Raw genomic sequence first — 15,070 nt, 5'->3', positions numbered from 1 at the left:
AAAGACTGCAAAATTGGCCACAAATGGATCTTGCCAATGTAGCTGTTTAAGCAGCATACATAAAGTCTGGGAGGAATGAATACACACACACACAAATGCACACACATGTAGCTAGGAAAAAAAGCAACTCAAAGAGATGCTATATGTAGAATCACAACCTAGTCCACCATTCAGGGGAAAAAAAAAGGGATATTTCCTGGATTTGTTTATTGATAATGCATGCAGGGCAGAACAGCAACAGAACTAAGGTAGAAATGGAAAGACAGAGCAGCAATGAACAGCAAACCCAGAAGCCTTTGGGAATTAAAGGAATGATCAATAAAAAACGCAGCATTTTAAGTTCCCTTTTATAGTTAGGTTTGTCACTGGAATAACCCAAATATTTACTGAACTCTTTTAAAGGATGGTTTTGTGGTTGAGGAGTTGGGACTCGAGATGTCTCAGTTCTGCTCTGAGAGATGTTACAGATGTGCAGGTATGCCCTTCGTGTCTCAATGACCTGCTCATCTGCGCAGCTCACACAAGCGCGGTATGGATAGAAGACTGAGTGTCTGTAAAGCATGTAAGTATGATAGTAGCAAGCACTAATGTTCTCTCTTTTGGCCTAAGTGCTAGTTATCAAAATCTGGCATCTTGCTGTTTGTTTGGCTTTTAAAAAAAATCAGGAATAGAAACTGGTAACAGTCCTGGATTTCTCCGATATAGTCCTGTTTATCTGCAAAGAATGGAAGCAAAGTCCTCTTCCCCCAAGGAATCAAAGGAGTCAGACAACAGGAGACGGTTACCAAGGTCAATATTCCAAGTCTGTATTTCCAGCCAGCGCTCTATTCATAAAGCTCTCTTCCCTTTCTTGCAGGGTTATGCAGTCAGTTTTTTCTCTGCCTCTCTGTGCCTGCACGCAGTTCATATTTTTGCCAACATACATGTACTACTCCCTGAAGTGTAACTAGCAATTTTGTTGGTGCCCTGGGCAGAGATGCTTTCTACAACCAAAGTGGGATGGGGCAGAGGGGCAGGAGATCAGGTATACCAGAGATTTCAGACAGGAAGCCACAATGATAAAAACCTGTTGGAGTCTTTCTGAGTGCTCTGCAGCAGAAAAATTGCTCTGTATTTTTCCTGTAGTAAAAAAAAACAAGCAAAAACTAAGAGCTGGTATTTTCCAATGCGTGCCTGGAGTCTAATGAAGGATGCCATGAGACTATCGAGGGATGTCTTGAGTCTTCAAGGTTGATAACTGCTAGTCTGAGAAGTTATATTGTTACTCAGTTATCCAGTTTCTTAATACATTATTTATGGAGGGCATGTTTCCTGTTCAGTTTGTTTTTTTCCACTGACTACAAGGGTTACACTTGCAAAAGCTAGCCTCTACAGCAGGTATTTGTTCATTGGATGTAATATCATGGACTGATTAGATTATGAAGAAGTTGCTCAGATTCAGGACTGTGAGAGAAGGGGGAATAACAGTGTCCATTGCTTAGGTTCATCAGGACATGCTTTTAAACAAACAATTCACGTGTCTGAGCATTTTATTTCTGTTCCACACCCATTGAAACACCCCTATAATGCAAGCAAGAATATCTTATTTTCTTTTTCTACAGAGCAAACATTTTAAGAATAAAATTTACAGCACCCAGACCTTGAGGAGTCCACTGCATTGGTATGACCTCATGTCAGTCCGATTCCAGTTTCATGCTTCCCTCTCCCACTCCCCCCCCCAAAACCCTCCAAAAATGCAAAAACCCATCTATTATCCCCCCTTTGGGATCCACTCACTGGCTGAATTTAATTTTAGTCTGTGGAGGGACAGCTGTGATATCACTTGAGCTTGGCTCTGCTGCTTTCCTGAATCAAATCTGCACTTTTTCATGAGATGCTATGTTCTTTAACTTAACAGGATAAACAAGAAGCTGCAGAATGCCATTCCTGATGAAAGAATTATCTATAATTCAGAAACCTCAAGCAACTGAATACCAGGAAGTGTCTAACTCTTTTTTCTTCTGGGTTTCTCTGCTTTGTCGAACTTTTTAGCTAAGAAAATGCTTTAGGAGAGAAGCGGCTGAACAACACACCTTTGTGCATTTTGTAGGTACAATAAATGTCATGAAACACAGCTACCCTATAGGAGCAACAGGGGAAAAAAGGGCCAGGTCACTCATTCTGTGTGCCTGAAATGAATGCATACAATCTAACAACAGGTGAAGATCTTGAAGTTGAAATGGTCAAGACCAGTGAAGTTGAGGTTGGGTGCTGATGCTTGGAATTGCTCAGCTAGTCATGCTAAAAACTAGTCCCAGAATTAAAAACATCCCAGTAAATAATTGCTGCATTTATCTATGCTCTGTACCATCTTCTAATATTCATTCAGAGCTTGCACTCATTTCAAGCACTACGTTATGGGAGGAGAGGGAACAAATTCTGATTCCAAAGTCAAAGTCTCTCGTAATATTTAACAGAAGTGTTACTCAATCATCTCTATTTTCCATTTCTATTTTCTTTATAGACTCTTCATGTAAATTAGGCCCACTGTAAATGTAAATTTTGCTTCCACTTAAAATTTGCACTTTCCATTTATCTGACAAGAAAACCCCTCAAAACTGCTCTCCAATATTCCCACACCCACCAAAGTTAAAGCTAAACACTTCAGCTGTAATTGTTCTATGCCCAAGAGATGTATATGATTGCAATGAATTTTGGAGATGCCTTTCTCCCATAGTTACTGTCACTATTTACCTCTCTCTGGGCACGTCTACACAAGACGCTTCACTGTGCTGTAGCATAGTTACTGTGCAGTAACGCACATGTAGGTGTGACCCAGGAGCAAATTTGCTCCCAGGTCAGCCCTGCCCCTACGGGACTGGCCTGAGGCTAGCCCCTGCCCCAGGGTAGGGCTGCCTCTATGGCAGCCCCTGCCTCAGGTCTTTAAAAGTCTGCAGGCATTTTGAGCCCTGGGGCACACCAGCAGGCAGCCTCAGGTGACTCCAGGGCCATGTGCCCTGCAGTGCCATACAGCTGCCAGGCCCATGCCATCCAGGCCTGCAGGCTGCTGCAGCCTCCTGCCAGGCCTGCCAGCCCCCAGGCCCAACTGCAAGCAGCTTCTGGCTGGCAGGGCAGCTCCACCTGCCCACAGCCCATGCCCAGCAGCCTGAAGGTGTTGCAGGGCATTGCCTCTGCCACATGGCTGTCCGTCCCATGCTGTGCCCCTGCACTAGGCACTGCAGGCAGTTGCTCAGGCCTGGCAGCAGAGGGACAACTGCATGGAGGCCCAGAGGACCTCCATGCAGTTGTCATGGTGTGACCCCTGGTGGAGGACCCCTGATGGCATTGTCCTTGCTGATGCCCATGCCCGTGTCCACCACCTGGGACCCCCCAACTGAAGAGGGCTGCCGGCTGCTGGCAGCTGCAGCCAGAGCCTGGAGCTCCCCCCAGGAGCAGCAGGGGCCCACTGCAGGGCTCCAGGAAGTAAGAGCAGATTGGCGGCAAATCTGCTCCCACTTCCCTGCACATGTAGACACACGGCCAGGACCGTTTACTTGACAGTAATTTACTCCTGAGTAAACTGATGCCGCATCAAATGCATGAGTAGATGCACCCTCTGTAGTGAAGGGCACTTCCTGTGTTGCAGAATAAAATACGAAGACATTTTCCTGAGCTACAGTTTTCTTGTCATGAGTTTTACAAAGACACTTTAGGAAAACATATAAAGGACTAATTGGATTTGAGCCCCATGCATGTTACAATTCAAACAAGGGATCTACAAAAATTTCTTCTGTCTCATAAATGATAGAAAATAGTATTCTTTTGTCTCAAAAAAATCATGGCTGAAAGCAAAGAAAAAAATAAATCAAACGTAACATTAATCAAACAAGGGATCTTTAATGTATACTGGCTGAAACAGTCCTTTGACTTCAGAGCCTGGCTATAAAGCAGAAATGTGTGGAGAAAGGGGCTGGGAAGCAGAGAGGCTATTTCAGGACTTCATGCATGACCCAGCTGTGATTTGACCACTAAATAGAGTATAACCTACTACAGGGGTGTCCAACTGGCTGCTCATGGGCCACTTGCAGCCTGTGAGCAGTTAACTTGTGCCCCGCCCCCCAGGCTCTCACCCAGCTGCCACTCCCCTCATCACTCTGGGCTTATTGCTTTCCTTCCTCCAGTTGTTGCTTCCTGCCATTGTCCTAGTGGGCAGGGCTGTGCGACAACATGGGGAGCTGAGGGTGAGTCCAGGCTGCACACAGCAGGAGACTGCACCTGCACGAGGCAGTGATGGGAGGGGACTCCCAGTACAGCAGTGGCGGGGATGCCCACAGGTGCACGCATTGCAGTGTGGAGGGAAATCACACCAATGTGCAGGGGTGCCAAGGAGTGCCCACACAGGCACTTGGCCCAGTGGCCTGTGGCTCACTTGGTGTGACCCTGATGATGTGGCCCACGGGGCTTAGAAGTTGGACAGCCCAGACTTACTAGATACGGTTAAATTGAACAGGGGAGAACTTGATTCACATTAGAAACTCATATAGAAATCTATCACTGAGCTCCATAAAGTACAATCACCACTAAAGGCATTTACATCTTCATAGGTTTCACTGCCTACAACTATTTCCCCTTAATTAATAATGTAACTGAAACTCCGTTAATAAAATCTGGTACCCCTAATGAATTACAGGCGACCCTCACCATTCATGGGGGATGTGTTCTCGTATCCCCCACAAATGGTAAAATCCGCAAATAAGGCACTGTGTTCATGAACGCCATCTGCATTCATGAACACAGTGCCCCCGGCGGCTGGGGGACGGCACAGCTGCTCTGGTGACGGCGGGAGCACGGCAGCAGTGGCAGGAGCTCAGTGGTGGCAAGTGCAGAGCTCCTGAGGAGCTCATTTAAGTGTATTTAAGAAGCAGGTTCAGCATTCAGAAACCATGAATGCCGAACCCGTGAATAGCGAGGGTTCCCTGTATACAAATAGACTTTCAAAGAGATCTTTTCTCTACTGGTGAGATCACCAGAATGGTTACCTACAGGAAGAGCATCTCTGACTTCAATCTTTCAGAAATAAAAATACAGAGGAGTAATAATATATAAAAGAAAAACCATTTTGGCTGTCTGGAAACAAAATGTGGCTTCAGGTCAGCTTTGTTTTACCTTCTAAATTCAGACATATTGAAAAATAAAAGTTTCAACATGAAAAAAATCAATGTCAAAGCAAAACATTTTGATGTTTTCATATTTTGGGGAGGATTTTTTGTTTGATTAATGCAAATTCAGAATGCAATTTTTTAATCTTTCAACCCAAATATGTACTTTTCAGTGAAAACATTTTGCCTAAATAAAAACAAAAAAAATCTCTTGGCTCTATGTGTAACCTCTTTGGGAAAATTATTTCAGTCTGAGATTTCCTCTGGTTTGCAGGCTGCTAGACTTCAATCATACAGTAAATATGTTGTGCAGCGGCTCTTCTATGGGAAAGAAGCACAGACTTGATTGGTAAGTAAGTTATAGAGCCTGGGGGGTTTAATGAGCAAGACAACAACGCACGGTCAGATAGGATGTTCATAATTCTAGCAAAGCTAATGTCGGTAATGAATATTTGAAGCAAAATATTGAGACATCACTAAGGTTCTCATAAACACACCCCAAAGAAAAGACGTGTGCAGTAAGTCCAGACATACTTATCAGCGTTATATAACATTAATGAGGTCCCCTGCTGTTTCTGAATTAACTTCATGTGCCCTTTTCTGTAATATTTGTTTATCAAAAACACAATGCTATAGTATTTCAATTTATTTTTATGGGAATTTTAATATTTCCCCAGTTAATTCACTAAGCTTTATTGAAAAACATCCCAGAGAGCTATGTTAGGCTGAGGTCCAAATGCTGCTGCTAAATTCTGTTTTTATCACTTCAAATTTCAGGCTTTTACAGTTTGATTCTGATGACTGTAGTGTTCTGCGTTTGGAAAAAAATAGTGATTATTGTTGTGATATCAGAATTGAGATACACAGGAATAAAAACTCTCAGTTCAACACGGTATAGTTAGAATCAATTTGAGGAAGGCAAAACCGTAGGCTTGCCATTACTTAATGTGAATGCCTGCCCTTATAGACGGGTTTACATTTTTGAAGTACTGTACAAAGATTGGAATCCCTCCGAGATGCAGCAGATATAATTACCCCTTTCTTGCAGATGAAGTTGAGCCACAATGTGTCTTCCTAAGTACTCGTATACCATTCATTTCATTCTGACATTAGTTAGCTAATCATCGAGGTCAACTTCTTCAGGAGCCTGGGCTGGCACAAGTGGCCAGTTGAGCAACCAAACATGGCAGAAACACATGTTCTGCTATTCACAGTACTTCACAAGGGGAGTTTAGATGTGCCCCAAGTGTTTAAATGTGGTGCTGGGGGAAGCATAAAGAGATTTGTTATTCAGCAAGCTTGTTTTTTTCCCCCCCATAGTGCTCTGAAACCCCATCCTGTTCATATGGGAGAATGATTAAGGTCAAATATGCATATCTCTACAGACCACACATGCTAATCTACTTTGATCCTAAAAAACCACCTGATTCAGATCTAAACCCCCTGCTTGACTATCAGCTCTTGTTTAAGCCAGACTCTCAATAAAAATGACTGTAAGATACTCAAAGACTGGAACTTCATAAAGACCTTCATTTGGAGCATCTTAGAAAGACAGAAAGCCAAAAAAAACCTTACAAACTATTAACTCCCTCAAAGTAATTAGTTGGCCACAGACAGCTAGCTCGGAGAAAGGTGTGTAAGGTCCAGGCAGGAGAGGCGATTTGATTTATAAATAAATGAATAAATGAATATTCATGAGCTGTAAACCTTTTAAACTTGCTGGACAAGTGGTTTAATGATAAAGTATATCTGTTGATCTGAAGATTTTTTTATTTTTTTTTTTAGGAATCTCATACATATTCAGTAGCTGGATGTTCCTTAATCAACTAATCAAAGCACTCAACTAATTAGAAGTTGATTGCTTGCTGTAGTGAGGTGGAAGTCAGCTCTCTCAGCTTCTGCTGGAGTTATTCTAAGAATGGCTGATAGCTCGTTTTTATAGCCATCTTGCTCTTAATGAGTATGTTACTACCCCTACTAAAACTTCATTCCAGCCTACTGATTACCACAGTTTGACAGGTAGCAGACTGGCTCTATCTCAGCTGGTTTAGTATAAACTTTAAGCCCTTCTCTGGGTTAAAAATGACCGGGCAGATTATTACATGTGGCTCCAGATGAAACAGCTACTCAGGGTCCCTGTTCCTGGATTACCAAGAAAGTGAAGACATTTAGGAGCTGATCATGCAAGACTTTCTCAGGCAAAATTGCTATTAATGCTAAACTGAGCGCTCTGTTCAAAAGAGCATTTGAGATCAAGATATACATATCCAATTTCAACCGTTTTGTGCCCGACTCTTGCAACAAGAGGTTTCTCCTCGATGCCTGGGGTGGGTGGAGGGAGGTGTTTGTTTGATTTCACATTCGATTTGCTGGACATGCTTTTCTTATTGCCATATAAACATTTTGTCTTTAAATGGGCAGCCAAAGTTTATGAGAAGATACTCCCGTGCTTCACCCTCTTGACCAAAAATGTTACAGTTGATAGCTTTCCAATGCGTTTCAGTTTTTCTTACTGAGCTCTCTTGTCAACCGTTAGACGTAGCAGAAAGCTTTCAATTCAATGAACTACTATAATACCACATATATAAACAGGAAAGCATTTCAACTTGGATTTGAGGAATCAGCTTGAATGCTAAACACTCGCTCCTTAAGTTACTGATCTGAATGACAGTTTAGGGGAGGAAAATTAAATAAAAACTTCCGTAGAAGACATGGGTCTAAAATTCATACATTACTTATGTAGGAGATGTAGTTCAAAGTGAAAGGGAGTCGTCTGCTGCCTTTCATTACTGCTCTCTGACGAGTCCTGCTGTCAGAGTATGAAATGGAGTTAAAGGATCCCGTCACTTTATAACGTATAAACTTCCTCCAGGATCCAACTCTTATTGTTTTTCTTCTGAATTTAAGATTCATGAAAGATGCTGAACTGAACTGACAGTCCTAGAAATTGAAATAGTTTGTGGGTCTACCCCAGCAAACCTACGCAGCCGAGAGAGGGCACAGATTGCTTCCTAAGAGGGCCCTGATTTGGGAATACTACCTCGGCAGATGAGAGAATAGCTTGGTTCTTGCGCTCATTCAAATTCTAGGGGTTTTTTTTGGGACTTTCAAGAATGCTAATTCATAATGGAGCATTTTGTATTATGGCTAATCTAGCCACTAACACCACCAATTTAGGTTCCCATTCCTGCAGAAACTTACGTAGATCTAAACCCGTGTTTCATGCTCTATGGGCAAATCTTTCCAGAAACGGAGCTGCATTTCCCACAGGCTGTGGAACAGCCAGTGGGCAGTAGAAACTTTTCCTTATGTCCAATTAGAGTTGAATAGAAAGGGATACTCAAATATCATTACCAACTGGCCATTCCTACTTGGGTGTAATGAAGCCCTCAATATTTGTACAAATATCATATGTTGCCGGGGTGCATTCTAGGGATCAAATAACTTAAAATATTAAAGGTTATATTTACGTTAAATATGAAGTTAAGTAAATATGCTGAAAATGAATGAGGTAAAGTACAATGAGTAAATACATGCGATTCAACGTGTATGTCATGAGAAAAACTGCAAGCATTTGAAGAGACACAGATATACCAAGATGGAGAATGCCTGCTTGATCTGTATTGAGCTTAGAGTGTTTTAAATGAAAGGAGTCCACTGAGTAGCTGAAACGAAAGACGGACCTGAGAAGTTGATTTTTGGATAGTTATATTGTCATTTGTACATGGCCTTGATTTTAGGGGCATGCTGAAGGTAAGCACAAATAAGTTCAACTGTTCAACCAAATTACTTTTACTTTAACAAGTCACAGACCAAAAGCTGTTGCCACATTTGCATTCCTTGACCACGGCACACCAAGAACTGGGAACAGGATTACACAACCTGGCAGAAGTGTAGCTCTGCACTGTCCCCAGAGCAGGGCTATGCCTTAAAACACACAGCTCAATAATTAAATACATATTATCATCTTCTAATTACAAAAACGCATGGGGAAAAAACCCATACATTTTAAGAGAGGCAGCATCTTCCTATGCTGTATACTCATGCAGGACAAGATACCAGTGCAAATGCTTTGAGGGTATGTCCAATCATGCATTGCACCCAGTCTATGTTCACAGACCTACTTTGGCCCCCTTATACATAGACTGGGAGCAGCCACTTGCCAGTCCCAGAACTTGAGTGGAGAACCCGATGCAAGTAACGGGGTGTGTGTCGGGGGGGGGGGGGCAGGCGGCAGGGATCGGGGGGGGGGAAGGCTAGCAGGTCCACAGGGTGGGGGTGGGAGTCAGGGGTCTAAAATTACCCGGGCAGGCTGGCAGATGTAGGAACAGCACAGCCCCGAGGGCTTTCCCAGCTCTGGGGCTGCACAGTGAAGGCCTTTGGATAGATATTTGGGAGATCGGATGAACCCTTTCCTAGATAGGGTTAACCTGGTCTCGATCTAGTTAGTGTACCTCCTCAGAACTACCTTCAGTTGGGCGTGCCGTTTTTGGGGTTATTTTCGCACTCTGAATGCTTGCACGATTGGGCAGGGTTAGGTCAATCTAAATGCAACACCTGTACATACGCTGAAACTGTGACTCTGCTATTTGTGGATTGGAGCTTTGGATGAGCCTGTAATTTGAAGTCAGCTTGCAAAATGCTCATATTTTGAAAACTGTTTACAAAAATCAGCCTCATAAACCTGGAGAGCGTTTTCTAAGCAAGACTGTACAGCAGCAGGACAGTAGGAATATGCCCACATTCTCTCCTCTCTAACTAAAACTGCGCAGCTGAACATATAATTTACTGCTACCCTGGGGTTGTAATTTTATTTGTACCATTCTACAAAATTCCAGGGATAGCTTTCTCCTTTCATTTACGCTAAAAGCCAGAACAGCTTTCTGCTCTCTGTTACTCTACTGTAAATCGAAAGCAAAGCCTTGGAAGCCCACTGCATTACCGTGGATTTACTGTGTTGTAACTAAGAGCAAAAAGTCAGCCTAAATATTCTAGGTTATTATGGAATAGGTTTGTAGGAGGGAAAGATATTATGCTAAGGATAGAGCAGGGAAATTAATCAAAAGGGATTAAAGTCAGAAAAATCTGACACTTCCAATCACTTAAACTGAACAAGCAGAAAATCGACATGTCTTACCATGGCTACATTTGCCCTAATCCATTTTTTCAGCAAGAAGAGGTGTAAAGTAATTGCAAAGCTATCTAGCTCTCACAAGTGTGCTGTTGAACAAGAATTAAAATCTGCCAATAATTTCAAAGTTTTTGAGGACAAAACTTGCTACGACAAAAAAGTACTCTTTCCTGTGTTAGTAAATGTCTCCCTTTTTCCAGCACCATTTTGGACTCTTTTTTTCCTAATTTTGTTGCTATTTTTTTTTTTTTCCTAATTGCTAATTCACTTTACAGCTCAAACAGCTTTATAGTTCATTTTCTTCCTATCTGCCACAGCCCATCATGGAATAGTTTCTAGGCTGCTTTTAAACTGATTGATTAGCTTTCACCTTTTAGGAACATTGTTTCCATGGGATGGTTACTGTCCAAAATCGCAACGTTTAGAAATCTGAACAAGAAGGTCCTGCCTTTTAGGGAAAGGAAAATAATTAAGATGTGCTTATATGTTATTACACTCCCTGGAGATTTTTGCTAAGCTTTCAAAGCATGCATCTATGTATGCTGGCATTGCATATGTATGGATGATTACCTAAGATACATTAACAAAAAGCCTGTGGGGTGTACTCTAAAGAGTTTTTGGTGCAGTCTATGTGCGCTTCTGTAAGTGAAAGAGGATCATAAGAAACTGCCTCACATTTCACAGGAACTGTTTGCTCCATTCAGACACATCTTGGATAACTGCCCAATTCACTTAATTGAAAACCCTAACTTTCCCAATTCTTATAGCTTGCTTATATTGTAACAAATATCAGTTATCTGCACGGTAGTTAAATAAATGCTTGTGTGCAGAGGAGCTCTTTAACCCCATTTTCTACATTGCAACTTAATTGTACTCCTTTTGACTGCATAATTGCTGAAGCTGACCAGAAGCTGTCAATGTTAAGGCTGCTATTAGAAGCATAAAGGTACCCTGTGATATAAAATAAGGATCCTTAATGAGGTATGAAAAGTTTAGGGCAAGTTCTGAGCATTTGCTTGCGTGGAGTTTTTTTAAGTGCACAGGTTTTGGGGTTTTTTCAGTCCCAAGACTGTGCATTAAACAGAGTGTATTGCAGTTTCACAGAGGAGCTGTGATTGTAAGAGATGGGTTCTTTCCTTCCAGCTTAAACTGTTTAAGGTGTATGAAAGTGCTGAAGGTGCAATGTTAGTGAGGCTGGAACTCTATGCAAAAGTCAGAAATAGGTTGTTGAAAGAAGCCGTATCCTCATTCTTACGTGGCCCTTGAGTTTTCAGGCAAGAGAGCCAACAAGAATGACAATCAGTGCTATCTGATCTGGGTAAGGGGATACAAGCCCTTGAAAACTGCAGGGAGACCACTGAAGCACACCTTGCAAAGGCCACAGAATCCACAAAACCAGCAATTCTAGGCCCCTATTAGGCCTTAACATAGCAACGCACCATCCGGCACTTCTCAAGCCACAACGTTTCTTGCATGCAGTTGAAACTAAAAACCACACTGTCATAAACCAGTTCTCCTGCAATTCATATAACAATGACACTGTACAAGTATGCTCTTCTGCTAACAAACCACCGCCCCGTTGACCTTATTATTCACAGCCTTTAGGATGAAAAAAAAAGGGATAAAAGAACATAGCTACAAAAAACCATGACAACACAAGCTTTGGGTATTGCAAGACCTCTTTTCTTGTGTGTTGTCAGGTTAATGGATTTATCACTGATAGACATGGCCCCACAGATCATTCTATTAACATTCTAGCCCCTGGAAAGTGCAGAGCCAAATGCTTCACTTCTCATAGCCTTTTTAGTAAAATGTGCTGTAACAGTAGTTGGAGTTACTCATAACAAAACGTGCAGACAGTAAATGCATATTTTAAAAGCAAATGTTGGCAAAAATCTTCACGTCTTGCAGAAAATTGGAAGCACTATTGTATAACTTGAGATTGAAAACCGTGAATTTAACACTTTGAAATGTAAAGAAATGTCTCCTCTTCTGTCTTTGCTCAAAGTGATAGAGGCACTCTAAATTTACTTAACAGAAGTAGGAAGTGAAGAACATTACCACAGGCAAGAAATATAAAACCATTTTCATAACAATTTGTTTAGCCAAGTATCAAGAGACTCTTTATTCCCAGCTTGTGAAATAGATTACAAACCATTGGGTTTGATTGAATCTGACTAAATGCATATTGCTTTACTGTACATAACATATAAAATGACTTTAGAGAGCTTAATGTTGATGTCAGTCAAAGCAGAGGCAAAAATATAAATATTATGAAAGATCAGCATAATCACAGAAGTCACAACATGCAAACAAAACCTCAATTTCCATTAATCAATGTACTTGTCATTTAGTTGTCGCTATAATCAAACAACATAAACGCTGCAACAAAAAAGGCACTTGCAGGTATATCTAAGACATAATAACATGCATCATAAAAAGACCTAAAAATACAAAAGCATTAATTGTAGTGTGTCAAATCTAAATTTTTCTGCTCTGCATTTAATGTTAACACATTACAATTTCTGCTACTCAGATGTATGATTTCTGTTTGATCCTTCCTGTAATTTGCCAGCAAAACTTCAGTGTGAAAATTGATTTGATACTACTTTTTCATTTTAGAACTAGTATCTGGAGCACCATCAGTCTAAACATATTATTACCAACAGGGACACGATTTTTCTGCTTCGTTTTCCCCCCTGTTGTCTTCAGTATGCAGCTAGAAAAAAAAAAAATTCTAAAAAAAAAAAAAAAAAAGTAAAAATGGAAAGTTAACTGAAAGGGCTTCAAATTTCAGTTGTAGAACAGCTGAAACACATCAATTGTGGCGTCATATTTTCAAGTGACCGGGTCCAGATGTCCTTAAAATTGCAACTTATTTATTGCATATTATAGGTACTATAACATGATTCTGAGTTATAATATCACACAGTTCTACAGTACCTTTCATATGAAATTATTTGCAAGTTAAAGTCCCAGTTCTCAAGACATTTATAACCTGCCACTGGTCTCAGTCTGGCAAGGCAATTTGTCCAGACAAGTTTTCTGTTTATAAATTGCTTTGCAGAATTGGGACTCCAGTGCTCACTCACAGATTAGAGTTGGACCACACCGTGCAAATAAATACTAGTGTCGGAAGCTAAGGGCTGAGGACTTATGCAGTAAAGTACCAGGAAAGTGCAGTCATCTGGACAACGCAATAGGGAATAGCAGCCAGGTGGATGCAAGTTGCATAACAGTAAGAATACCATGAGAATCACAGTTCTTCTCTGCTCCCTTTTCTGGTGAGAGCAGGAAAAGTTGCAACTCTCTTTTCAGGATGTGGCTTTTTTCTCCCTTACAGCTCTGCTGGGTGGCATGGACTGGTTGTAACCCTGGCTAACATGCCACTCAGACCTTCCCAGCTCACTAGTTCTCAAGGAAGGAGTAGAAGTCCTGAAGCCTGATCTTCCCTAACCAGGCCCAACCCATGACAATCGAAGTAGAAGCTCTGAAGCTTTGCTGGGAGGCTGCGGCATAGCGACCCAGCTGGGTGCATGCAGTTATGTGGCTGTCACTAGGAGCTGCTTGTTCTTGCTGTCCGTCCCCCATGAGTCGGCACCCAGGATAGTTGCCTTGTTCAACTCACCCAAGTTGCATTGCTGCTGGGAGTGAATAAGGGGGTCTCACTTTCCCTTGTTCCACTGCACAGCCGCCCAGACTCCAGTCTCATCCATGACAAATATTTTACACAACAGTCCTGTAGTATGAGATGCTACACTACCAGTTAGAAACAACTCAGAGCATGCATGCCAAAGCCGTCTGAACAATACATGATTTGGGGTACCTCAGCAATGTTAAGACGTAAGAAGATAAAGAGCAAAGGAAGAGCAACACTCAAGCTTTACTCATTTCTCCCCATGGGCAGTCTTCTCTCATCAAGCAATTCCTGGAAGCAGAGTTCTCCAAATTCTTGGGCATTACCCTGTACATCAAGGTAATAAGAAACTATCATACTGCCAAACCCTCTATTGGGAAGTGATCTATCGTTAGGCACCTCATGATGACAAGAGATGGTCTTGCATTTGGCAGTTTTGATGGTATGCTTTAAAAATCCATTTTGATTTTTAGGATAAAAAAAATCCATTCTATTATGCATTTGCTGCTCACCAACCTGCGCCCCTGCCATGCCCTTCTATTCAAGTTGCAGAGGGGTGTGCTTCATTGCCCTTCATCGCCTTTTGCCATCCACCGCTACATTATTGGTTCAGTACATGCAGCTTGCTCCCAAGTATGTGGTTTATCCTGAGGAAATAATTTGATCCTGACAGGGTTTCTGGGTTGTAGTTCTGGGAGCCTGTTACTTTGTCAATCAGAGTTGGCTCTGGCCTTTGTGCACGTTTCTTCTTATTTTAATTTGTTACTCGTCCCATTGTTGCTGGTTCTAGTAACTCTGGAGCTCTAAGAGTGTTTATACACATGCTCTGGGAGTGGGGCAGGGCCACTTTAATTAGAGTGGCTCTGAGAGCTGCTCTAATTAAAGCACCTGGAGCATCTTGTGTATCAGTGTCCCCATGCTTCAGAATGGTGGCGGGGGTGCTTTATCTAAAGCTGGTTGAATGAGCTTTAGATAAAGTGCCCCGTCACCATTTTGAAGTGTGGAGATGCTGATACATGAGAAGCTGAAGACTGCTGGAATGTGGTCATTACTGAGATTAATCAAGTCTGCCCCGATGCACTGTAATTACAGCGTGTCGGAGCAGCCTCGCTGCTTGTATATAGGTGCCCTATGCATCCAGATTCACATACAACTTTGCACCAA

General features: G+C 41.9%; 1 protein-coding gene across 1 annotated transcript in view; it reads right to left on the bottom strand.

Annotated features, from left to right (window-relative positions):
• The window catches only part of SPOCK1 (SPARC (osteonectin), cwcv and kazal like domains proteoglycan 1), a 498,679-nt gene that overhangs the window by 258,809 nt on the left and 224,800 nt on the right, over positions 1–15,070 (bottom strand). The gene's annotated exons all lie outside the window — the stretch shown is intronic.

Source organism: Alligator mississippiensis, chromosome 9, assembly GCF_030867095.1.
Source record: "Alligator mississippiensis isolate rAllMis1 chromosome 9, rAllMis1, whole genome shotgun sequence".
In the NCBI taxonomy this organism is placed as follows: domain Eukaryota; kingdom Metazoa; phylum Chordata; order Crocodylia; family Alligatoridae; genus Alligator; species Alligator mississippiensis.
Note: the sequence above shows the minus strand (reverse complement) of the source record. Positions and strands in the feature narration are given on the sequence as shown.